This window comes from Mobula hypostoma, chromosome 9, assembly GCF_963921235.1.
Source record: "Mobula hypostoma chromosome 9, sMobHyp1.1, whole genome shotgun sequence".
Taxonomy (NCBI): Eukaryota; Metazoa; Chordata; class Chondrichthyes; order Myliobatiformes; family Myliobatidae; genus Mobula; species Mobula hypostoma.
In genome coordinates this window covers 14,891,106-14,916,911 of record NC_086105.1, presented here as the reverse complement: position 1 = coordinate 14,916,911, position 25,806 = coordinate 14,891,106, and the positions used below count along the sequence as shown (strand labels likewise).

At 43.0% G+C, this 25,806-nt stretch overlaps 1 long non-coding RNA gene across 1 annotated transcript in view; it reads right to left on the bottom strand.

The window, feature by feature from the left end:
- LOC134352315 (uncharacterized) overlaps positions 1-6,050 on the bottom strand; it is a 63,437-nt gene extending 57,387 nt beyond the window's left edge. The window contains exon 1 of the long non-coding RNA XR_010019370.1: positions 6,027-6,050. This is a non-coding gene — a long non-coding RNA (uncharacterized LOC134352315). The remainder of the gene's footprint in view (positions 1-6,026) is intronic.
- Positions 6,051-25,806: the final 19,756 nt, after the last annotated feature.

Genomic DNA, 25,806 nt, shown 5'->3' with positions numbered 1-25,806 from the left:
TTTGAAGGGAAATGTACAGCATCTCTGAAATTGTTTATTTTTCCCTGGCTAGCTTGTAAATTGTTTATTGAAGAGATCTGATTAGCTGGAGTAAGCTGGTGTTCACCGTAATCCATTCTTTTGGAGAGGGTGAAGGTGGTCAGAGCTGTACTGCATAGAGTCATAGAGAAGTACAGCACAGAAACAGGCTCTGCGGCCCATCTAGTCCATGTCGAAACCATTTAAACTGCCTGCACTGGGACCATAGCCCTCCATACCCCTGCCATTGAAGTGCCTATCCAAACTTCTCTGAAATGTTGAAATCGAGCTTTCATTCAGTACTTGTGCTGACAGTTCACTCCACACTCTTATGACCCTCTGAGTAAGGAAATTTCCCTTCGTGTTCCCCTTAAACTTTTCACTTTTCACCCTTGACCCATGACCTCTGGTTGTAGTCCCACCCAACCTCGGTGGGAAAAGCCTGCTTGCATAACCCCTATATATATACCCCTCACCATTTTAGCATAGGGCTGGAAGATATGTTCTTTTCAAAAGAGAGCCCTTTCCCTCATTGCAGAAGTGCTTACATGGAATCCAAACTATTTGCAAAGGGATTTTAAAGTCAAAGTAAAATAAGAATTGGGTTTAAAATCACTGGCATATGTTGAGAAATTTGCTAACTATGCTGCAGCAGCACAATGCAATACGTAATAATAGAGAAAAAACTGAATTACATTGAGTAATATATAATTATTATTAAATATATATAATGTGGGTCCTTAATGATGAACGCAGCCTTTTTGTGGCATTGCTCCTTGACGTTGTCCTGGATACTATGAAGGCTAGTACCTATGATGGAGCTGACTGAGTTTAAAACTCTCTGTGGTTTGCTTTGATCCTGCGCAGTAGCTCCCCGCCCCCCCCCAATCTCCCCCCATACCAGATGGTGTGCAGCCAGTTAGAATGCTCTCCATGGTACATCTGTAGAAATTTGTGAGTGTTTCTGGTGACATACTAAATCTTCTCAAACTCCTAATGAAATAGAGGCTCTATTTGGCTTCAAGAACCGCTCCAAAACGAAATGTTGGACATTAAGAAAGGTGGAAATAAACACAAGTCAATAATGCATCCACGAGGGACATTACGCCCACAGCTTTTTGTTGGATAGATCTGTATAGTGCGATGCTCATTTTCTAACGCAAATTGGGGAGTATACCTCATTTCACTCAACGTCACTCCATACAAGTTCCCTTCCATATCATAATTTCTGAGCTTTTTGAGAGGTTTTTGCTTTCTGATTGTTTTTAAATTTTCTCTGGAATAAGGTGGATCAGAAAATTTTAAATTAATCAGCTAAATTGCATATTAATACGGAAAAGATTTCAAACTGCTTTTCCTTGTGCTGCAGTAAGTTTTGTTGAATACCTCTTTTTAGAAGAAGCCTGGAATATTTCCTTTCAGAAGTCAGTGCTTTGTGGGGTCCATGTATTACAATTGTCAGATGATTAACAAAATAAGTTTACTAGGTCCAGGACTCTGGTCCAGAGAAAGGAAACGTTGAAAACACACGAAGTAGGCATTCAATTGAATCACTGCAGCCTGTTCCCATCAAGTATCCCCACCACCCATCCAATTCTCCTGACAACCACATACTGTAAAGTCATTTACAGTTAATAAATCTGTTTGCACACCTTGGGAAGTTGGAGGAAACAATGGTACTCTTGGTAAACTCAATTCCACATAGACAGCACTGCCAAGGTCAGGATGGAACTTGTGACCATGGAACCATGAGACACACCCCAGAGCTGTGAGGCCTGCTTCTTCCAGTAGTTTTCTTGTTCCATTTTGTTGCACCTGAATGATGCACAGTTCTATTACTTTGATTCCATTCACATACAGGAAGACACTAGGACCCAGAGACCTCTGCTGATTGGAAGAGACGTGGGATATGCTTATGGGAGTGATTGACCATAAACTGATGCTGGTTGTTCAACTGTGATAAACTCTGATATTTGTACTAGGCAGCATGACATGTGAATGCCACCAACTACCCCTGCCCACTTCTGCTATTTCCCACTCTGAGTTTTTACCTCTTCTGAGCTGCCTATCACTTCCCCCTGGGCCACCCCCGCCCCCCACCTTCCCTTTCTCCTATGGTCCACGCTACTCTCCCATCAGATGCCTTCTTCTCCAGCCTTTGACCTTTCCCACCCTCCTTGTTTCACCTATCACCTTTTAGCTAGCCCCCTTCCCCTCTTCCCACCTTTTTATTCTGGCATCTTCCCTCTTCCTTCTCAGTCCTGAAGATGGGCCTCTGCCTGAAACTTCGACTGTTTATTTATTTCCATAGATGCCGTCTGACCTCCAGCATTTTGTGCGAGTTGCTTTGGATTTCCAGCGTCTGCAGACTTGGGTTTAAGACATGTGATTTATCTGTATTTATGGAAATGTAATAATGGGTGACCTATGCTAATTGACAACAGTAGGACCCACCGTGGTGATGTTTACAAAACTAACTTTCCATTAGTTTCTAGCAGTTTCTCTTTGCTTGCTAAAGCAAGGTAAAGTAAATCAAATATCTGACAATTTACACAGTAAAATAAGATGTTGTGATTGCTTTCCACAGCTGAAGTTCCTTTGGATAGAACAGCCAGTTCTGATTTCGAAGCCATGATTTATCTTCCAACAGATAACAAAGTGGTTCGATGATCAAAAGACTGCAAAAGTATTTGGAATGCTTTTCTTGTCGGCTGGAGAGTTCAGATTGTAATAATACATCAGTCTTCCGCCAAGCTAAAGGGAGACTGAAATGTTGACTGTGTAATAATAAAAATAAAAAGTGAGAATGAGAGATGAAATGAAAGGTTGAGAAAAATCTAACTTTTACCTGTTTGCACACCTTTGGGAAGTTGGAGGAAACAATGGTACTCCTGGTGAAAGGAAGGATGTAGAGGCATCACTGCTTGTTTGAGAAAGAGAAACCAATTGTCTGCCATCGATATCATTCTGTTTTAATTTCAGTTGACTATAGACGTAAGCCTCCACTTAGTTTACTATATTTTAATAAAAGTTTCTCATTTTAACCATAAACAACAGGAATTCTGCAGATGCTGGAAATTCAAGCAACACACATCAAAGTTGCTGGTGAACGCAGCAGGCCAAGCAGCATCTATAGGAAGAGGCGCAGTCGACGTTTCAGGCCGAGACCCTTCGTCAGGACTAACTGAAGGAAGAGTGAGTAAGGGATTTGAAAGCTGGAGGGGGAGGGGGAGATCCAAAATGATAGGAGAAGACAGGAGGGGGAGGGATAGAGCCGAGAGCTGGACAGGTGATAGGCAAAAGGGGATACGAGAGGATCATGGGACAGGAGGTCCGGGAAGAAAGACAAGGAGTGGGGGGTGACCCAGAGGATGGGCAAGAGATATATTCAGAGGGACAGAGGGAGAAAAAGGAGAGTGAGCGAAAGAATGTGTGCATAAAAATGAGTAACAGATGGGGTACGAGGGGGAGGTGGGGCCTTAGCGGAAGTTAGAGAAGTCGATGTTCATGCCATCAGGTTGGAGGCTACCCAGACGGAATATAAGGTGTTGTTCCTTCAACCTGAGTGTGGCTTCATCTTTACAGTAGAGGAGGCCGTGGATAGACATGTCAGAATGGGAATGGGGTGTGGAATTAAAATGTGTGGCCACTGGGAGATCCTGCTTTCTCTGGCAGACAGAGCGTAGATGTTCAGCAAAGCGGTCTCCCAGTCTGCGTCGGGTCTCACCAATATATAAAAGGCCACATCGGGAGCACCGGACGCAGTATATCACCCCAGTCGACTCACAGGTGAAGTGATGCCTCACCTGGAAGGACTGTTTGGGGCCCTGAATGGTGGTAAGGGAGGAAGTGTAAGGGCATGTGTAGCACTTGTTCCGCTTACACGGATAAGTGCCAGGAAGGAAATTCTTTTTTTCTTTCAAGTTTCCTATCAGTGTAGAGGCTAGTTTTTGACTAGTCCTTGTATTCCATTTGAGTAGCCTCCAACTTAATGGTATGAATATAGACTTCACCTTCCAGTTTAAAAAAAAAAAAAATCCCTCCACCTCTTCTATTCCCCACTCTGGTCTCTTATTACTTCTCACCTGCCTATTACTTCCCCTCTGGGTCCCCTCCACTTCTGCTCTTCTTCTATTTCTCAATTTGATCTCTGCCTCTTCCCACCAGCCTATTGCCTCCCCCTGGGTCCCCTCTTCCTTCCCTTTCTCCTATGGTCCTCTCTCCTCTTCTATCAGATTCCTTCCTCTCCAGCTCTTTACCTTACCCATGTACCTGGCTTCGCCTATCACTTCCTGGCTATCCTCCTTTCCCCTTCCGCCACCTTTTTATTCTGGCAGCTTCCCCCTTCTTTTCCAGTCCTGAAGAAGGGTATCGGCCCGAAACATTGCCTGTTTATTCACTTCCATAAATACTGACTGACCTGCTGAGCTCCTCCCGCATTTTGTGTGTGTTGCTTTAGTTCTTGACTATTTAGATTCTAGAGTTTGGATTCCAGACCATCCAAATCAGATTTCCCACAACAGTTGAGAGCCGAAAGGGTCTATTCCCTGCTGTATCACCATATATCAATAAATCAACAACAAAAAATCAGCACCTATGCATTCGAGCAGCCAACAGGTATACTACTACCAGAATTCACCCCTACAATGTTATTTGGAAGGTTTCTCTTAGACCAGGAGTTTGCTAACTGGGGTCCACGGACGTCTTGCTTAATGACGTTGGTCCATGGCATGAAAAAGACTGGGGACCCCCGGCTTACCCTATAATACAGCAGGAAGAGAGATGTGCAGTTTGACACAATAGGTCAAATGGCTTCCTTCTATTCTAGAAGTTTCTCTGATCCACAGTATAATCTGCTAATATTATTCCAGAATTCTTTAGCTACCAGTAACATGTGTTATTTCTTATGACATGGCTAAACTATGACATGCAACATTTAGAATTATTGCAATGAAGTGTATTTACTGTATAACTTTTAATTCAGAAATAAATAATAGAGTCAAGGATGGGTCAGATGCTAATTAAAGTGTTTTAAATACTTAGCAGCATCTGCAATTTTAATTAAAGGAATAGTACTTTTAAATTAACAAGACAAAATGATTGTAACTTTGGAATGTGTACTTAAAAATAAATGGAATTATTCTTGTATGGAGGAATAAAAAATCTGTATCCATTTAAAATGATCCCTTTGAAGCTAAATCATACATGCATGACCAAAATTGTCAGTTTCAAAGCATGCATGATGGACATCAATGCTAATAATAAACTTTAGATTATTTCCCAATGAGCTTGAATGCATATAGACATCAAGGACGTGGAATCTACTGACAGTTGGCCTCCACATCAGAGGTAGTTGCCAGCTTGAATGCAAATAGAGCAGAATAAACATGCTGTAAGAGGCTGAAGGCTTGTATTTATGCAACGCCTTTCACACCTCACCTCCAGGAGGACCACAACTTTGTCGTGGTTTGGAGGCTTGCGTGCTTCAGTGACCCAGAGAGCTATGCTGGCTGGAGTCAGGGCTTTGGGCTTTAGCTCTTGGAAGGGTCACCCATGCCAAACAGGTCAAAGGGTAGAGGCCAGACTAAGAGTGGTCCACCGATTGGGGGTTCAGTTCAGGTTTAACAACCCTGACTGATTAAAAACAAAATTGTTATGTAAACAGAAATAATGAATCCTTCTACATCTGAGTGTGACGGTATTCCTGAATCTCCACCTGGGACTTGCAAGACTAACAGTAGTGAAAACCGAGGGGAAGTTACTGACACGATGAAGGAAGCCATGAACACTGATAGAAATGGAGGATTTTCATTGCTGTCCTAAATGCCAGTGGCGTAACTGGCAGGCATGCATTTCACGCCACGAGGTGCCAAAATGTTTTGCAGACAAATAAGTGCTTTTTTTTCATATTCAAGTCCAGTCATTGTAACAATCTGAGAGGAGTGGCAATGAACTAAACAACCCAAGTGCCACGAGCAAAAATGTGATAATGATTAAATGTGACTTACCAAGTTTAGCTTTTGTTTTCCTGCGCTGCTTTTGCCCGTCAGGCAGAATAAAAGTATCCTCCAGTATTAATTGCAAGTTACTTCAAGGCTGTAATCTACATCTTGAGATTGAAATGGCCAAAAGCACCTCAGTTTCTGGAATCAGCTAAATCCTGGAGTCATACAGATCCTTCAAATCCACGAAGTCTGCATCAACTATCAAGCACTCACTCGCACTAAAGCTGAAAATCACACTGTGGTTAGTTCAGACAACAAGGTTGTTCAGCCCGAACATTCAACCTTGGAAAATGGGTGTTGGCAGTTGCTGCAAAAATGACGTGACTATTTCTATCATACAAAAATGAATATAATGCCTTAAGATATAGAAGCTGAATTAGACTACTCAGCCCATCGAGTCTGCCCTGCCATTCCATCATGGCTGATTTATTATCCCTCTCAGTCTTGTTCTCCATGTAACCTTTGATGCCCCGACTAATCAAAAACCTATCAAACCCCACTTTCAATATATCCAATGACTTGGTTTCCTCAGCTGTCTGTGACAATGAATTCCAGATTTTCTTTCTCTTTCCCTCATCCTTCTCCGTTTTCTCTTTCTTCCTGAGTAACATTTATTGAGCAAATTATTGACGAGGTTCTTTTCTCTTCTTTGCAACTTTTCTGTTGAACAAGTCACCATATTACTTTTGTTCATTATTTGTCATTAACCTAGCAACCTAATTTCAGGCAAAACAAAATTCCTTAGACCTCAAGTATTTTTTGATTTGCGCATTAATAATTCCAGATATTTATTATCTCTTTCTTTGTTGGACTGTTTCATGTACGTCTCCTACTGCAGAGACGTCACTCAGCTAATCCCAAATCTGCACTTACACCTGGAAAAATACACCGGAAATGCATAGGTGCTGTGGTATCACTCAGATATTGAACTATCTTTATTACTTACATCCTTCATAACATGAGGAGTAAAAATCTTTATGTTACGTCTCTGTCTAAATGTGCAATTTATAGTCATTTATAATAAATAGTACGTACAACAGGATAGTCAATATAACATAGAAATACAATTGTATCAGCATGAATTAATCAGTCTGATGGCCTGGTGGAAGAAGCTGTCCCGGAGCCTGTTGGTCCTGGCTTTTATGCTGTGGTGCCATTTCCCAGATGGTAGCAGCTGGAATAGTTTGTAGTTGGGATGATTCGGGTCCCCAGTGATCCTACGGGCCCTTTTTACACACCTGTCCTTGTAAATGTCCTGAATAGTGGGAAGTTCACATCTACAGATGCGCTGGGCTGTCCACACCACTCTCTGCAGAGTCCTACGATTGAGGGAAATACAGTTTCCATACCAGGCAGTGATGCAGCCAGTCAGAATGCTCTCAATCACGCCCCTGTGGAAAGTTCTTAGGATTTGGGGGCCCATACCAAACTACTTCAACCATCTGAAGTGAAAGAGGCGCTGTTGTGCCTTTTTCACCACACAGCTGGTACGTACAGACCAAGTGAGATCCTTGGTGATGTTTATGCAGAGGAACTTAAAGCTGTTCACCCTCTCCACACCAGATCCATTGATGTCAATAGGGATTAGCCTGTCTCCATTCCTCCTGTAGTCCACAACCAGCTCCTTTGTTTTTGCAACATTGAGGGAGAGGTTGATTTCTTGACACCACTGTGTCAGGGTGATGACTTCTTCTCTGTAGGCTGCCTCGTTATTATTTGAGATTTAGGCCAATCAGTGTAGTATTTTCAGCAAATTTGATTAGCAGATTGGAGCTGTGGGTGGCGACACAGTGATGGTTATACAGAGAGTAAAGGAGGGGGCTTAGGACACAGCCCTGAGGGTCAGAGGGGCAGTGGTGAGGGAGCCCACTCTTACCACCTGCCGGCGATTTGACAGGAAGTCCAGAATCCAGCTACACAAGGCAGGGTGAAGGCCGAGGTCTCTGAACTTCTTGTCAAGCCTGGATGGTGTTATGGTGTTGAATGCCGAACTGTAGTCCAAGAACAGTATTCTCAGATAAGTGTCCTTCTTCTCCAGGTGTGCAAGGATGACATGTAGAGCTGTGGTCATTGTGTCATCTGTTGATCGGTCGTGTCGGTAGGCGAATTGTAGGGGGTCCAGTGTGGATGGCAGCATGCTGCAGATGTAGTCCCTGACCAGACTCCTAAAGCACTGGGAGAGGGAGAGATTAAAAATGTCTGTAAACACACCATCCAGTTGTGCCGTGCACATGCTGAGTACCTGCCCTGGGATGCCGTCCGGTCCCGTGACCTTGCGACTGTCCACTCATTGGAAACACCTGCGTACTTCAGCCTCAGAGATGACCAAGCTGCAGATCTCTTTGGGGGCTCAGCGTTGGCGACATCGAATCAAGCGAATGAAAAAAGGCGAGAATGGTGCATTCTTTTCTTAAGTATAGTTACCCTCTGTGGAAACATATGGTGAGAGTCAAAAAGATTGTTACGTGAATACTGTTGCTTTTGCTAAGATACACTGAATATAATTAAATCATGGGCCTCCGCTGGTTCGAGTCGACCATGGATGTTGCATTCTAGTTGTCTAGATACGCAAGCCAGGGCTATACGATATGGAGAGCAAGCTGTTCCCACGTAGCAAGCTCCCCTCTCCACACACCTGATGAACCCACAGGAACGGCAGAGACCGATACAGTTTGGCACCAGCAGCATTACGGGAATCACCAGGTAGTATTGAACTCAATGTAGGACTGCCTTAGGGACTCCGGGTGCAGATTTTTTCTCTTAGGATTTATCCCCAAAGCCTCCCCTGTGAGTGGGTACAGCCACAAGGTGGCAGAGGTCTGGGGTCAAAGCTTTCCTTCCAGATGAGCTGCCAGCCACGGCTGACGAGCCCCGTCTAATCAAGGTGGCTGATTTTAAGATGTCAGTAACCCATCTTTGCCGCTTCTCCTTTCAGTAGAAGTACTAAGCCACACGTGAAAACCAGGAGCTGAACTTGGTTGTCAGAGGCTATTTGAGGTGCACGCCATTGGTAGAAGGAACTTATTCCCGTTACTAGCCCCGGCTGTAACAACCCTAAGGTACTGCTGAATATAATAGAACACTTTTTCTATACCAGAAACTCAAGAGTTTCTAAATTTATTTGTGCACTGTATTTTCAGGGATGATTTATTACTGAGCAATCGTTTTAGGATTAAGCAATCCCCCAATAAAATTTCCATCCAATCTATCTCAAAGTGTTATTAAATTGAAGGTGCCAAAGGTTATGGGGAGAAGGCAGGAGAATGGGATTGAGAGGGAAAATAAATCAGCCATGATGGAATGATGGAGCATATTCGATGGGCCAAATGGCCCATTTCTGTTCCTATATCTTGTAGTCTTATGGACTTGTATTCAGTTTGTTATTTAATCCTTGTGCTAATCAAAAATCTAGATGATGGTACTGTGGAAAAATATGCTTTTCTTTCAGGCATGGAGTAGAACATCAGATATCGCTGGTTCAGGGCACCATATCTGTGACAAAATAAGATCGTTTCTTTTTTCTCCACCTTGCAGTGAGTCCACAATAGTTGCCAATCTCATGCAAATTTAATGGCAAACACCTAATTTCAACAGGGGTTTGACTGCGATTGTATGGAATAATTTCAGCAGGACAGTTATACTAGGGAGGATTGAAAACCTGATTTAACTGAGCCCATGTTCAACGCCTGTTGGAATGTAATAAATATAACAGTTCCTGCAACATTACAACACCAAGAACTTTGTAATTTACTCACTCTTGAAGCTTGATATGTTGTCATATAAACTCTACACAGAAACAAAACAGAAGAACCTAATTATATTTTCATGTTGTATTTTAAAGTGATTAAGGATTTCTCTCTGATGAATATGCTGTCTGGTTTGGTTGTGGCAGGTTCCCAGCATTTTTGGTCCAATTTTGTTCTGTAAGAGTTAACTGGTTTCAGATGGGCTAACAGCAGGGGCCCTGCAATTGGCCACAGTTTACTGGGGCAAAGGAAGAAGAAGGAAAAAAAAATCAACCCACATTCTCACTTCCTTTGTGAGGGAGAGCTGGAGTCAGCTTGTGGTTAGACTGGAATAACCTGCTGAACGTGATTCGTTCGGGTAGAGCATTCACTTGGGTGAGGTATCATTAGCAACAAAGATATTTGGGACTGTCCCCCAGCGTGTTTGCAGGACAGGAGTGGAGAAAGTTGGAGAGTGGAAGGAAAATATGAAATATGATCACAGAAGCCATTGCCTTAAGTCAGGCCATCACCTGTCCATCTTGTTTAAATATACTTCAAAAATATATGAAAATGAAAAGATATGAATATGTTTTGACAAGCATCTGTACCATACCTTTTAGCATTTAAAACAGAAATTGCAACATCTCTGGTTTTGATTATCAAATTTACTTGTAATTGTGTAAGCATTTCAGAGACAGATTTTAGATTAAAAGAATTTCACTGATGAAAATTGAATGCCTTTAAGCAAGGTATTTGTTAATTTATTTTGAATAACACAGCTGCCTGCCTTTGTCCATCTTGAAATATTTGTTTCAAAATTGTATACTTCATACAAAGCAATAAACGTTTAATGCTTTGTTCATGAATGTAAAGCTTTTAAAACAACTAAGCTTATTGAAAGGCTGAATGGAGATTCCCCCCCCCCCAACATTGTTTAAGGCAGCTATCTGATGCACTTTCCTGTGTCAACATTTCTATCTGTTGCTTTTAGTGTCAAGAAGACAAAAACGTTCATCCATTCATTTGATTGAAGGAATGTGTTTACAAGCACTCTTGGAAAAGCTCGAGTGACTTTGGAGAGGTTTCAATCAGCAGGTGAAGGTCATTTCCTGTGGAGACCATAGAATTTAAACTGGCCCGAAACCAGTCAAAGCAACAGTTTTCAAAAAAACGTAATTTCTTTTTTGGGTAAAAAAAGCACAAGACGATGTACGTATCCAGTCAGTGACAATTTTTTTTACAATATGTTTGTTAAGAGGGATATCTGCTATCAAGGGTTGCCATATAGCAGGTGACTAAAGCCACCTGCCCCTTGTCTCCATCTACTGTATAAACAAGTAAGAAGATCAGAGGGGAGAATTTCACAAAGATCAAAGCTTGGGATAATCCATCTGGAATTTCTCAAAGCTGGCAAAGATTTCTAAAACTCTGCTGGAATTTTAAAAGGAATTTTGGGTCTCTTCTCTCCCAGCTGAGATAGGTTCTAGTAGAGCATTTTACTCATGGTTGGGACTTTTATTGAGTGTGAGCTTATCGTTCAGGGGGAGAACTTCAAACACTAATGCAGGGCCAGACACTGAAGAGAGAACTCAGTTGATTACTTTTCCTTCTGTGTGGCGGGCGTCTGGAAAATAATGAAACACAATTCATTACTTTAGTCGTTATACCTTAATATACTTCCATCACTAGAATTATATATATTTTATTTATTGAGATACAGCATGGAATAGGCTCTTCTGGCCCTCTGAGCCATGCCACCCAGCACTCCTCCGATTTAATCTTGGCTTAATCATGGGACAATTTACAATGACCAATTAACCTATCAACCGGTACGGCTTTGGACTGTGGGAGGAAACTAATGCACCAGGAGGAAACCCATGCGTTCAGGGGGAGAATGTACAAACTCCTTGCAGGCTTTGGCAAGAATTGAACCTGGGTTGCCTGTACTGTAAAGCGCTGTGCTAACCACTACGCTACCGTACAGCCCTGTTGCCTTGCCTCTCAAATTTAACAACCACATTGAACTATAACCCTTACAGCATTTGCCGAGTTGTTACACTGTTAGAGTGAGTTATCCCACTCCTGACACCAAATGTTGTAGCGTGGATGAAATCACCAGAGAGACAGAGTCACTGGTAGATACAAAGCAGCTTCTTTATTCGACACAACAAGGTACAGCAGGCATCATACGGACGGAGACGCTTTCCGCAGAAAGGCCTGCTAGCTCAATGTGGGCTCGATATTTATATGCTAAACACAAAGGGAATCGCTACTTAAAAAGTTACAGACAATGCATGGACAATGCTTCATGCTCCAGATGTGTAAGGACAGGTTAGGCTTATTCAGAAAGTCAGAAGGCATGGGATCCAGGGAAGTTTGGCCAGGTGGATTCAGATTTGGCTTGCCCGCAGAAGGCAGAGGGTCGTGGTGGAGGGAGTACATTCAGATTGGAGGATTGTGACTAGTGGTGTCTCACAAGGATCTGTTCTGGGACCTCTACTTTTCGTGATTTTTATTAACGACCTGGATCTGGGGGTAGAAGGGTGGGTTGGCGAGGTTGCAGACAACACAAAGGTTGGTGGTGTTGTGGATAGTGTAGAGGATTGTCAAAGATTGCAGAGAGACATTGATAGGATGCAGAAGTGGGCTGAGAAGTGGCAGATGGAGTTCAACCTGGAGAAGTGTGAGGTGGTACCCTTTGGAAGGACAAACTGCAAGGCAGAGTACAAAGTAAATGGCAGGATACTTGGTAGTGTGGAGGAGCAGAGGGATCTCGGGGTACATGTCCACAGATCCCGGAAAGTTGCCTCACAGGTGGATAGAGTAGTTGAGAAAGCTTATGGTGTGTTAGCTTTCATAAGTCGAGGGATAGAGTTTGAGCGTCCTGATGTAATGATGCAGCTCTATAAAACTCTGGTTAGGCCACACTTGTAATACTGTGTCCAGTTCTGGTCGCCTCACTATAGGAAGGATGTGGAAGCATTGGAAAGGGTACAGAGGAGATTTACCAGGATGCTGCCTGGTTTAGAGAGTGTGCATTAGGATCAGAGATTAAGGGAGCTAGGGCTTTACTCTTTGGAGAGAAGGAGGATGAGAGGAGACATGATAGAGGTGTACAAGATAATAAGAGGAATAGATTGAGTGGATAGCCAGCGCCTCTTCCCCGGGGCACCACTGCTCAATACAGGAGGACTTGGCTTTAAGGTAAGGGGTGGGAAGTTCAAGGGGGATATTAGAGGAAGGTTTTTTACTCAGAGAGTGGTTGGTGCATGGAATGCACTGCCTGAGTCAGTGGTGGAGGCAGATACACTCGTGAAGTTTAAGAGACTACTAGACAGGTATATGGAGGAATTTGAGGTGGGGGCTTATATGGGAGGCAGGGTTTGAGGGTCGGCACAACATTGTGGGCCAAATGGCCTGTGCTGTGCTGTACTATTCTATGTTCTATGTTTATAACTTGTGGGATATTTTGAAGACAGCACTGGGGGTCAATCTTTAGTGTTGTTGCTAGTTCCACATCTCTAATGCATAGAGTGGGATAAGCTTTCTGCTGCTTGGTAGACAATAACCTTGTTGTCAGTTTAAGCCTGAATTTTGAAAATCCTTTTCCTCAATTGGTCCAAGCTGTACTGGGGTATTGGGGATCATGATGAATGTTGTGACTGTTGTTTGTCGAGAGACAACTCCACAAATGGTGGTAAGTGACCTACAGTTTCCAGGGTGATTTGGTGGATCTTGATTGGTAGAGAGTGCAGTTGTGCACCGGGGGCAGGGAGATAGAGGACTTTTGCTTTTGGTGTTAGGGTCATCTTCTCGTACTTCTCAGATGTACATACTGTATGTATCAATATTGTCTGCATATTGTAAATCATCTACAGAGGTTGGGGCAATCTTGTTACTGGACTGGAGATGCCAAAAACTGATACAATGACACAACCTTACTTTATACCAGTTTGCATTGGGATTGTCTCAATGGTTTACCCTTGGTTACGATCATGGCTATGCATGTCTTTGAGTAGCAGAGTTGAATTGTGACACACACAAAAATGCTGGAGGGACTCAGCAAGTCAGGCAGCATCTATGGAAATGAATAAACAGTCGACGTTTCCGGATGAGGCCCTTCATCGGGACTGGAATGGAAGGGAGAAGACGACAAAATAAAAAAGTGTGGGTGTGGGGAGAGGAGGCTACCTAGAAGGTGATAGGTGAAGCCAAGTGGATGGGAAAGGTAAAAGGCTGGAGAAGAAATCTGATAGGAGAGGAGAGTGGGCCACAGGAGAAAGGGAAGGAGGAGGGGTCCCAGGGGGAAGTGGTAGGCAGGTGAGAAGAGGTAAAAGGCCAGAGTGGGGAATAGAAGAGAGGAGGGGAATGGAGATAATGTTTCACCTGAAGGTGGAATCAAGATTCATTCCATCAGGTTGGAAGCTACCCATACAGCATATAAGTCCTCCACCTTAAGCATGGTCTCAACTTGGCACCAGAGGAGACCATGTATGACCTGTCGGAATGGGAATGGGAATCAGAATTAAAATGTTTGGCCACTAGAAGTTTCATTTTTGGTGGATGGAGTGGTGGCATTGACAAAGCTGTTCCCCAATTTACGAGGCATCTCTCCAATGCAGAGGAGGCTGCATTGGACACAATAGATGACCCAGTAGGTTTCAAAGGCAAAGTGTTGCCACACCTGGAAGGAATGTTTGGGGCACTGAATGTAGGTGAGGGAGGAGGTGAATGGGCAGGTGTAGCACTTAGATCATTTGCAGGGATAAGTGCTAGGAGGGAGATTAGTGGGAAGGGAAGAATGGACAAAGTAATTATGGAGGGAATGTAGAATGGTAGTGTATTCTGAGGAGACAAAAACTTGAATGTTTTCTGCAATGCTTACTTGAAGGAGTTGAAGGCTTTTGTGACGTTGAAACTGGCAGCAACTGGAGCAGAAGAAAGTCATCCTTGTCCTTGGGCCTCTCTCTGCTTGAGAGATGAGAGGTATTCATTATAACTTAGAGTTTCACAATCAAAAAGCAGTTGATTCTGCTCTCTTCAATTTTCTTGGATTTGTTACGTAGTGAACACTATGGGCATTTTTACATCTTAACAGACAGTAGATGCATTGTGTTGCTGGGAGGATCTCTGTACACTGGAAAAGGGATAATTGCAGAAGATTCTTGCATTGACTTCCCTGCGGCCAACTGCAAAGAAACCACTCTGTAAATACTGTAATTGGAGCCGTCTCCTTTCACGAAGATGGTCACAATTACGCTGTCTCCGAGATCCCCTGGCATACACTTCTCCCCAGATGAGGGAGAAAAGATCACAAATTTCCATCGGAACTCTTTCTCCATCAAGTTTTGATAATAAACCAATTCAAGAAGGGAATCATAAGAAAGAAAGCAGGAAACTATAGGAGAAGAAAGTGATATAACTGAAATGAAATGCCTTTCTCACAACCTCAGTGCTACTGCCTACCACAGCTTTCGTTCCCCATACTGCAGTTACATTGCAGGGGCCCTTTGTAACTGAAACCCAGCAGTTTATTAAGACAAACACATGGCAATTTGAACAAGTAAATACTTCCGCTTCATGCACAGCAGGAGGGAAATGGTCACAGCAGGGGAGGTGCTGAGTGCTGAGCTCCCATCTATAATGTGCATTCCCACATTTCCTGAGTTTCCCACCACAATGACCCTTCAAGTGTACGCTCTGCAGAACATGTTGCAGGGTGTGCAGGGAGTAATGAGGAAAACATCAAAAACAAGTGGCAAGCAGCATTCATTTTGCTTACAGACTAGTGACCGGACAGCCAAAGGCGTGGAATGCATTAAACAAAATTCTTCCATGTGAACTGAGAGCTTCATGCATCAGGAAGACCCAGGCCCTGGCAAACACACAAGAACCATCAAAGGGAGAACATTGCATATAGACATCGGGTGGGGGGGGAACAAAACCAAGCGATTTTGTGGGCACCAAGAGGAAGAAAGAAAGCACGAGGGAAACAAACAACATCAGAGAGCAAAAGTATTTCAAGAGGAGAAAGAGGAGTTGGAAGTAGAAACGACATAGAGGGAGAAAAACAAACACTTACGGACTAAAGAACCTCTGAAAAGAACCACGTTGATGCAGAGGTAGTGCATTTAATCAATGATTCAAATATGTTCTGCATTAAACTTTGAACATAGAGCACAGTGTAAGCCATTCAGCCCACAATGTTAAGATTTATTATTTATTTTTTTAATGAGTTACAGTACAGAGTACTCCCTACCGGCCCCTTGTGCTGCACCACCCAGCAATCCCCTGATTTATTCTTGGCCTAATCATGGGATAATTTATAATGACCGATTAACCTACCAAATGGCACATCTGGGACTGTGGAAGGAAACCGGAGCACCCGGAGGAAACCCACGCGATCAAAGGGAGAACATATTCCTTACAGGCAGCAGCGGGAACTGAACCTATGTTGCTGGTATTGTAAAGCGTTGTGCTAATGATTATGCTCAATCTAACCCTTTCCTCCCACGTGACCCTTCATTTTTCTGTCATCCATTTAAGAATCCCTTAAATGTCCCTAATGAACAATAATTGTTCTAGTGTACAAACATACACTAGAATTGTGAGCAGTTTGTCTCAAAGCCTCTCTGGTTTAGCACTTGACACAAACATAAAGAAAAATATAGGACGTCTGTGAAAGGGAAGGCAATGGATTTTGAGATTATTATTTAACCTAGATCTGTGACATTTTTTCATTCTGCTTTAGGAATTGCAGAGTCGTTCTGGTGTATGTCATTCACATTTCCATGTTCCCCTTTCTTTTTACCATCTGTTACAGGAGAAACCTAAAGAGTTGGGACAATAAGAATTTGGATGAAGAAAAATGGAAGAGTGATGACAGAAAATTTTTAAAAAAGCTACTTTATGAAATCACCCTCTTCCACCCGTTCCAAGAATCTGCGGAGTCAAAAGTAAATAGTGCAATCTCCTGCCTCCCGAACTTCTCTACTAATCAGGCGTGCTTCACATCAAAGAGTATTCCTTTTCATTTCTTCCCTGTTTCTGGTCACATACAGTGACAAGAGGGCGGGGTGTCAGTCAGGAGAGGGCTGAACAATGGCAGCATGTAGCAATAGCCTGAGATTCCCTGATGCAGTAGGCAGATCAGTCACCAGCACACCACAAAGAGAACCACGGGCAGATACAACACTGCGTGAAAAGATCAATGTCTGCATGGGTTAAAGGTGAAAGGTGAAATATTTCAGTGGAATCTGAGGGGGAGCTTCCTCGCTGGGAGTGTTGAACGAGCTGCTAGTGGAAGTAGTGGATATGGGTTTTGATTGCATCATTGGATAAGTACATGGAATGGAAGAGTATAAAGGCTCTGGTCCATGTATCTCGGCAGAAAACAGTTTGGCATGGACCAGATGAGCTGAAGGGTCTCTTTCTAAGCTGTGCTTTAGAAGGCTCTTCCTCAGATCTGCTGGGTTCAATGTCCTCAGATGTTTATTCAATGGCCTGGATAATGTAGTAAACAACAATTACTTATCCCAGCTCAGATGAAGGGTCTCAACCTTAAACATCAGCTGTCTCTATACCTTCACAGACCTTCAGTGTATTGCATGTTGTTCCAGATTTCCAGTACCCGCAGTCTCTTCAGTCCCCAAACACTAACTATTACTCTCATTTCTCATTCTCTGGTTTTCTTTAACTAAGTTGATGGAATTAAGCAAAACCCCGACTCTAAATGGGATTGTGTCCTATTATGAAAGAGCATCTATTGTGGAAGCATTTCTGACCTTCAATTTAAAAAAAGTCAAAGTGCATTTATTATCGAAGTATGTATACTTAATACAACCTTGAAAATGGTCTCCTTACAGGCAGCCACAAAACAAAGAAACCCAATAAAACAGAAGAAAGCCATCAAACACCCAATGTGCAGAGAAATAAAATGTGCAAACATTAAAAGTCAGCAAAAAGCATTCAGAACTGAAGCTTACAAAAGTGAGTTCACACTTGATGAAGGGTTTTGGCCCAAAACGTCGACTGTACTCTTTTCCATAGATGCTGCCTGGCCTGCCGAATTCCTCCAGCATTTGGTGCGTTGCTCAGATTTCCAGCGTCTGCAGATTTTCGCTGGTTTGAGTTCACACTGGTAGTTGCAGGCCACAGCCGCTGTTCGGTGCAGAGATGAGTGAACCTCGTAGAGTAACCGGTTGAAATTCAGTGCCGAGACCAGTAAGCTTCGCGGAATAGCGATTTGAACTGGCCCATGCCTCGCCTCCAGACACAAAACCCTGTCTTTTTTAATCTGGCCTGACCCTGCTCTCAGACCCGAACCCCGCCGCTTCAATATGCTCCTGGGTCGGTGTCCAACCACCTCAATTCGGCCTGTACCCAACCTTTCCAATTCGGCTCGGCGCTTAAATCTATCAAACCTTGGATCTTTCCTCACTCCCAGGCCCTGCTGTCTTGACGCAGCTCAGACGACTCGAATTGCCTCTACGTTTGTTCCAGGAATGGCCAAATATCAGCCCGGACCCCAACACCCTGATTCAATTCCATTAAAGTGTATTAATATTCATATTAGCATAAAGAACATCATTAAACTAACATTATTCTCTGCATCTTTCGCCATCTCCACAGAGGTCCTACCTCTAAAGATATCTTTATTTATTTCTGTTTTATTTTTATTTATTGCGATACAGCATGAATAGTGCCTTCCAGCCCTTCGAGCCATGCTGCCCAGCAATCCATCTATTTAACCCTGGCCTAATCTCAGGACAATTTACAATCACCAATTAACTTACCAACCAGTAAACCTTTAGACTGTGGGAGGAAACCCAAGTGGGTACCTTCCCCCACCACCCTACTCTCTGGTTTCCACAGGGATGGCTCCCTCCATGATTTCCTTGTCCATTAGTACCTCCCAGTATTTATCTCTACAAACACCACCTCCCTCACCCCCATTCAGGGCCTCGGATAGTCCTTTCAGGCAAGGCAACACTTCACCTGCGAATCTGCTGGGGTTGTCTATTGTGTCCAGTGCTCCCGATGCACCCTCCTTTACATTAGTGAGACGCATCATAAATTGGGGAGGGGGGAAGGGGGGGTGCGGTTGCTTCATTGAGGACCTCCACTCCATCTGGCAAAAGCGAAACTTCCTGGTGACCAAACATTTAGATTCCTTTTCCTATTCCTGTTCTGGCATGTCAGTCCTCATGATGCCACCATTAAGGTGGAGGAGCAACACCTTGTACTCCATTTGAGTACCCTCCAACCTGATGGCATGAATATCAATTTCTCCTTCCAGTAAGAAATAATTTCCCTCCCCCCGCTCCTCTTCTATCCTGCACTCTGGCCTCTTGTCTCTTCTCACCTGCCTGTCACTTTTAGCAGGTGCCCCTCCTCCTTCCTTTTTCCTATAGTCCTCTCTGCTCTCCTGTCAGATTTCTCCTCTCTCCTGTCAGATTCTTTCATCTCCAACCTTGTATCTTTCCCACTCGCTTGGTTTCACCTATCACCTAGCTATCCTCCTTCCCCCTCTCTCCACCATTTTTCATTCTGGCGTCTACCCCTTTCCTTTCCAGTCCTGACAGAGAGTCTTGGCACAAAATGTTGACTGTTTGTTTATTTCTGTAGATGCTGCCTGAGCTGTTCAGATCCTCCAGCATCTTGTGTGTGTAGTGTTAAGATACGCTCAAAAGAGCTCTGCTGGATGAAATATGTTTAAAATTTGGTGATTGATATTTAGTGATATTCTGTGAATAATTTCCATTACAAAGAAAATTTTCCACTCTCTATTACAAGAAAGAATCACATTAAGCCTTTTTTTAAAACTCTTTCATTATCAATTCATCTGATATTTCGTATTCTAAGCATGTTGTAAATAAAACACAATAATCTGCAGAAATAACAGGGCAACATCTTGTACTTCAGATCTGAGATTTATTATCACTTGCCATATGACATGAAACGTGTTGTTTAGTGGCAGAGGAACTTTGCAGAGACATAACATTACTGTAACATACAAAAATAAATGGGGCAAAAGGAAACGGAATAACAAAGTAATGCTCAATGCCCATTCAGAAATTTGATGACAGAACATAGAACATAGGAATCTACAGCACATTACAGCTCTTCAGCCCATAATGTTGTGCCAACTATGTAACCTATTCTAGAAACTGTCTAGAGTTTCCCTAGTGCATGGCCGTCTACTTTTCTAAGCTCTAAGACGGAGGGGAAGAAGCCATTCCTAAATCATTGACGGTAGTTCTTCAGGCTCCTGTACCCCCTCCCTGACGGTAGTAACAAGACAACTGAATGTCTTGATGGTAAAGGCCCTTAATATTGGATGCTTTCTTGAGACACCATTTCTTGAAGATGATGGTGGGAAGAGTTTCGCCTATAATCCTCTGCAGCCTCTTGCAATCCTCTACATTGGAGCCTCCACACCAGGCGGTGATCCTACAAGTCAAAAGGGTTCTCCACTGTGCATTTAGAGATATTTGGAAAGTCTTTGCTGATGTATCAAATCTGTCATCTCTTAATGAAATAGAGCCACTGGCGTGCCTTGAGTAGTGTTGCAGACAGGACAGGTCATCTGAGATGTTGGTGCCCGTAAACCTGAAGCTGCTCATCCTTTCCACTGCTGACCCCTCAGTGACAAATGGCTACTCCCCCTTCCTGAAATCCACCACCAGTTCCTTAGTCTTGAAGACAGTGAGTACGAGGTTGTTGATGTTGCAACACCACTCAACCAGCTAATCTACCTTGCTTCTGCAAACACCCTCATCGCCGTCTGAGATTCTACAAGCAATAATGGTGAACTTGTAGATGGCATTTCAGCTGTGCCCAGCCACATGCATAGAGACTAGAGCAGTGGGCTCAGCATGCTTTCTCGAGGTGAACCTGTACTGAGGGCCAGTATGGAGGAGATGTTCTTGGCTAAAATGCTAAATGCACCATGAGTTCCATCTGTGTGTGAATCAGGGACGTGGGCCCCAATCACATTCTCTGTCCAAACCCAAACAATTAGTATGGGAAAAAAAAATCAGCATCTGGACATTCTTATCCTCTTTGTTGCTTTGTTTCCAGCTGCCTGTTGTGTAACAGAGCTATTGCATATTCTAGCTCTCATCTGGCTTGCAGTCACAATGTTTTTGAAGTGTGCTGGAGGAACGGAAGTGCACTGGCAAACCTTCAGAAAATCTGCATAGTAGAAATTTTCGTTACATGAAGATAGATATGTGAACCATATTTTTAACACAAGCAGTTAAGAAAAACACTTAATGGTGTGGTAATTAAATTAAATGGAAAAAATAATGTGTTGCAGATCAGGGCTGTAGACCATCAACACAATGAATCCATAAAAATAATCACAAGGTTCAGCCTATTAAACAAGATGGTGTAAAATGGCTCTTTCTGCTGCTTACTGGTTTGAGTGGCAACTGGCCAGTGGTCAACGAAACAAAGGAAACTGTTCTTCGTTTCACGGCTGCCTGTAAGGAGGCGAATATCACAGTTGTATGAAGTATACATAAATTGATAATAAAATGTACTTTGAACTTTGAAGATTTCTCCTGCTCCAACAGAGATAATATGCCAGCCAGTGCTGTAGTGGCATTGGCACTGGACTTCAAGGCGAATGGTCGCGAGTTCGAATCCAGGCGGCTCCCTGCACGCTTTCCATCTGTGCTGGGTTGAGGGTTGAGCCAGCTACTTAGCCTCATAAGAAAAACAGTCAAATGCTACGTAAATGGCAAAAATGCCACCCAATGTGCGAAAAGGAACAACAACCCGAGATGATGTAAGTATTAGCACGGGAAGGAAATTGCCCCGACAAGAAATGTTCATATCATTTCCTTGATCGATTCTGAACTCATGAGAAACATTGAGAATTTTGTTTGCTTTTTCTTGCTTTTATAAAGAGAATGTATAAACAAGGTATTCAAATCTATGACCATGTAAATTGTGTTCGACTGGTTCAAAGTTGATGAATGTATTTTATTATTGCATGCAATTTGTCTTTTTAATAGAAACATTGATTAAAACTTAGCCAACAGAAGAAATTAATGCCTTTATGGTTAGTGACATATTGGAACAATAGGGGCATACATTAACTGAGAAGTGTTAATCACAGCATTCTTGCAATACAAAACTGTTTGGGCCCTCGAGATCTATTACTTTTTGGCATCCACTCATTTTCCTTGATGGTGCATAAATTGCTAAAATGAAATCGGAAATCTTTTTGTATGTCCAAATCCATGGTTTCGTGAATGGATTCAGTGCTGTCTTTGGGTACAGGAGCTACTCGAAAATTGGCAACTGCTGCCCTTTTAACAGATTGCAAAAGTTATCCAATATTATCATTGGTGATTCAGGAGCAAGCTTGTGTCAGTGCAGGAGCTGGCCACCGCTTGGGAGTTTGCTGGAAGATCTGTTTAGATAATAGTTGTATTCCTGAACTGTGCTAACCATTATACGTCTGCTAGAAATAGGATATTTCTATCCTGTACTGATTTTAGCACTAATTCTTGCTCAGGAAATTTCCACTGTAATCTTTGATTATGCTCAGATGGATGACCTCAGTCAGGGCAGGAAATGGGACAAAATAATTCTTTGTATTTCCTGGGTAATTGAGAGAAAAATGATCCCAAAGCTTCTTAGCTCGTTTGGCTTGCAATGACCAGAGTCCAACTGTGCAATCATATCAGAGGAAAACAATTTTCATCTCGCTTATAATGGCCTTGAACAACAGGTATACCAGTAGCATTTCAACAAATTGGTTATTGTTTTTTTCCCTTGGTAAGTAGTCTCAGTTGCCAGAGCATACATCAGGGTTCCTATATAAAATACTGATCCACCATCAGATATCTGAATAGACATTGAACACCACCTCACTTTTTTTTGAACTATCTATATAAATTAGTTATATATTTTAAAAAGTGCCGTTCGTCTACTGATCTGAAGGTCGCTAGTTCGAGCCTTGGCTGAGGCAGCATGTTGTGTCCTTGAGCAAGGCACTTAACCACACATTGCTCTGCGACGACACCAGTGCCAAGCTGTATCGGCCCTAGTGCCCTTCCCTTGGACAACATTGGTGGCATGGAGAGGGGAGACTTGCAGCATACAACCTTGCCCAGGCCTGTGCCCTGGAAACCTCCCAAGGCACAAATCCATGGTCTCACGAGACTAAAGGATGCCTATATTACAATGTTCCCAACCTTTTGTGTGTGTATGTGTGTGTGTGTATGTATGTATGTGTGTGTATGTATCTATATATACACACACACAAATTTCACAACATTATGTCAGTGATGTTAAACCTGATTCTCATTCACATTCAAATCCCATGGTTATTCTCCCAGGTTTTCAATATATTGTCTGAGTGGGTGACATACTTGAGCTGGAAAATTAACTGCAACAAATTAACATGAGTGAGTTACTTGTTGTACACAGCAGAGGAAATAAATCAGATTCTACACAAACAAGTGATTTCTTGATACTTTTCTTATACCAAGACTGCACTGGCAGGGCAGAGATGTTTTGCTTCACACTACTAAAGTGTAATGATGTAAATCTGCAGTCTGTTTTTGATCTAACTACTTATTTATAGAATTTCCTAAGTGCTTGTGTTGTCACTATAGACCTGAACTACCTGCAGCAGGCATTTCAAGGCACTGGGGGAAAAATAAGCAACACACATCAAAGTTTCTGGTGAATGCAGCAGGCCAGGCAGCATCTCTAGAAAGAGGTACAGTCGACGTTTCAGGCCGAGACCCTTCCTCAGGACCCGAAACGTCGACTGTACCTCTTCCTAGAGATGCTGCCTGGCCTGCTGCGTTCACCAGCAACTTTGATGTGTGTTGATTGAATTTCCAGCATCTGCGGAATTCCTTGTGTTTACTGGGGGAGAAATATCAACTCTGCCTTCATAAAATCCTCTGAGGTCACTAGATGGATAGATAAGTGTCCTTTCTCAGGCTACGTTCCTGGCATTCAAGCCTTGATAACAGTCAGCCTTACTGGGCAGGTCACATCATTTACAAACCCAATAACAGATTCCCAAAACAGATGAAGGGTCTCAGCCCAAAACATTGACTGTTTGCTCTTTTCCATCGATGTTGCCTGACCTGCTGAAGTTCCTCCAGCATTTTGTGTGTGCTTGTTTAGTTTTTTTTCCAAATTGTGTAGTGGGAAGAAATTACCAGGAAAAATAAACAGGAAAAAAATTCAAGAATGTGCTCAAAGGCTCTCTGAAGAAAAGCAGCATTGCCACTGGCAACAGAGAATGATTAGCCTTTGACCAGTTGAAGTGGGGAATCAGTATTCAGGATGGTACTGAGAACATCAGCTGCACAGTGGACAAGTCATGAGGGAAGAAGATGAGTTTTAAAATAAATGCAATTTAGATGCTTTAACAAATTTGTGTCTTGAAATTAAATATCACACTTTAATTTCCATTCCCATTCTGACATCTCGATCCTCTTGTGCCAAGATGAGGCCACCCTCATGGTGGAGGAGCAACACCTTGGATTCCATCTGGGTCCCCTCCAACCTGATGGCAGAAACATCGATTTCTCCTTCCTGTAAACAAATTTCCTCCACCCCACCACACCACTGTTCCTTTACTTCTTCTCACCTGCCTATTACATTCTCCTGAGTCCCCTCCTCCTTCCCTTTCTCCTGTGGTCCACTCCTCTCCTATCACATTCCTCCTTCTCCAGCTCTTGCCCTTTCCCACCCACCTGGTTTCACTTATCACCTCCCAGCTAGCTTCTTCCCCCCCCCCACCTTTTTATTCTGGCACCTTTCCCCCTTCCTTCTCAGTCCTGAAGAAGGGTCTCGGACCGAAATGTTGATGGCTTATTCTTTTGCATAGACACTGCTTGATCTGCTGAGTTCCTCCAGCATTTTGGTGTTGTTTGAAAGTCCAAAATAAATTTATTATCAAAGTGCGTATATGTTACTATATCCAGTCTTAAGATGAATTTTCTTGCAGGCATTTACAGGAAAAATACAATAGAATTTACAAAAAAGAACTATACATATACAGTTAAAGATTGATAAACACCAATGTGCAAAAGACAAACTCTTCAAACAATAATAAATAATATTGAGAACATGAGTTGTTTCATAGGCAAACAGCAGATGCCTAAGGACAGGCATGTTTTAAGAACTTCTGGCTTCCAGGACAAGATAAAAAATTGGCCTTCCTTTGCACACCACTGGTGCTTGTACAAGGAGGAATTTATACGTGAAGTTAATCCTGGGTAGGACTTGTGGCTGAGGCAACAGCCATTGACACCCTATACCGGAGCATCTGAGGCTCCATGGTGAAATCCAGCTCCTGCAATAGTGGATATTGAAGGAAATGATACCACCTGAGAGAGAGAAAAGAATATATAACACAGAATATGCCAGTTGCCTGTTTCTGAAAACTTACCACTCGGTGAAAGCCCTATAGGTCTCAAAGTGAAAAAATACAAGTGATAACCAATCTGAAGGTAACTCTCCTGGGCATTCAGAAACCAATGGATTACAGCGAAGGGATTTTTTTTAGTTAGCGTTTGCACCTTCCTATTACCTTACCCCAAATTACAATGTCAGACACGCTTCCTCCCTGAACCACCCCACCCCCGTCAATAACTATTGTTCTCATACACGTGCCTGTCCCTAACAATCTGGGAGGGGGGCAGAAGCAGGGAGCATCATTCAGTCCATTCTCCATTGAATGATTATAGGATCTTTCCGAAGTGCGGTAAGTGCTAGTTCGAGACGTGTGCACACTGGGACTGCAGCCTGCTTTCCATTAACAGATGTGCGCCAACCAGTACTGTATCCCCCTTACTGTGACAAACTTGTATCCCACCAGCACTGTACCATGTATATTGTATCTCTGTTCCCCAGTGTCCTGGCCTAAGCCAATGTTCAGTGAATCCCAGGAATGAACCCCTCCATTGGGTGGTCCCTGGGGTTCAGCCAGAGATAGTGGGAGGGGTGGCAACACAGAAATCATGTCTACCTCTGGACTTCAGCTGCGCTGTCTGTACATGCTTAAATTACAA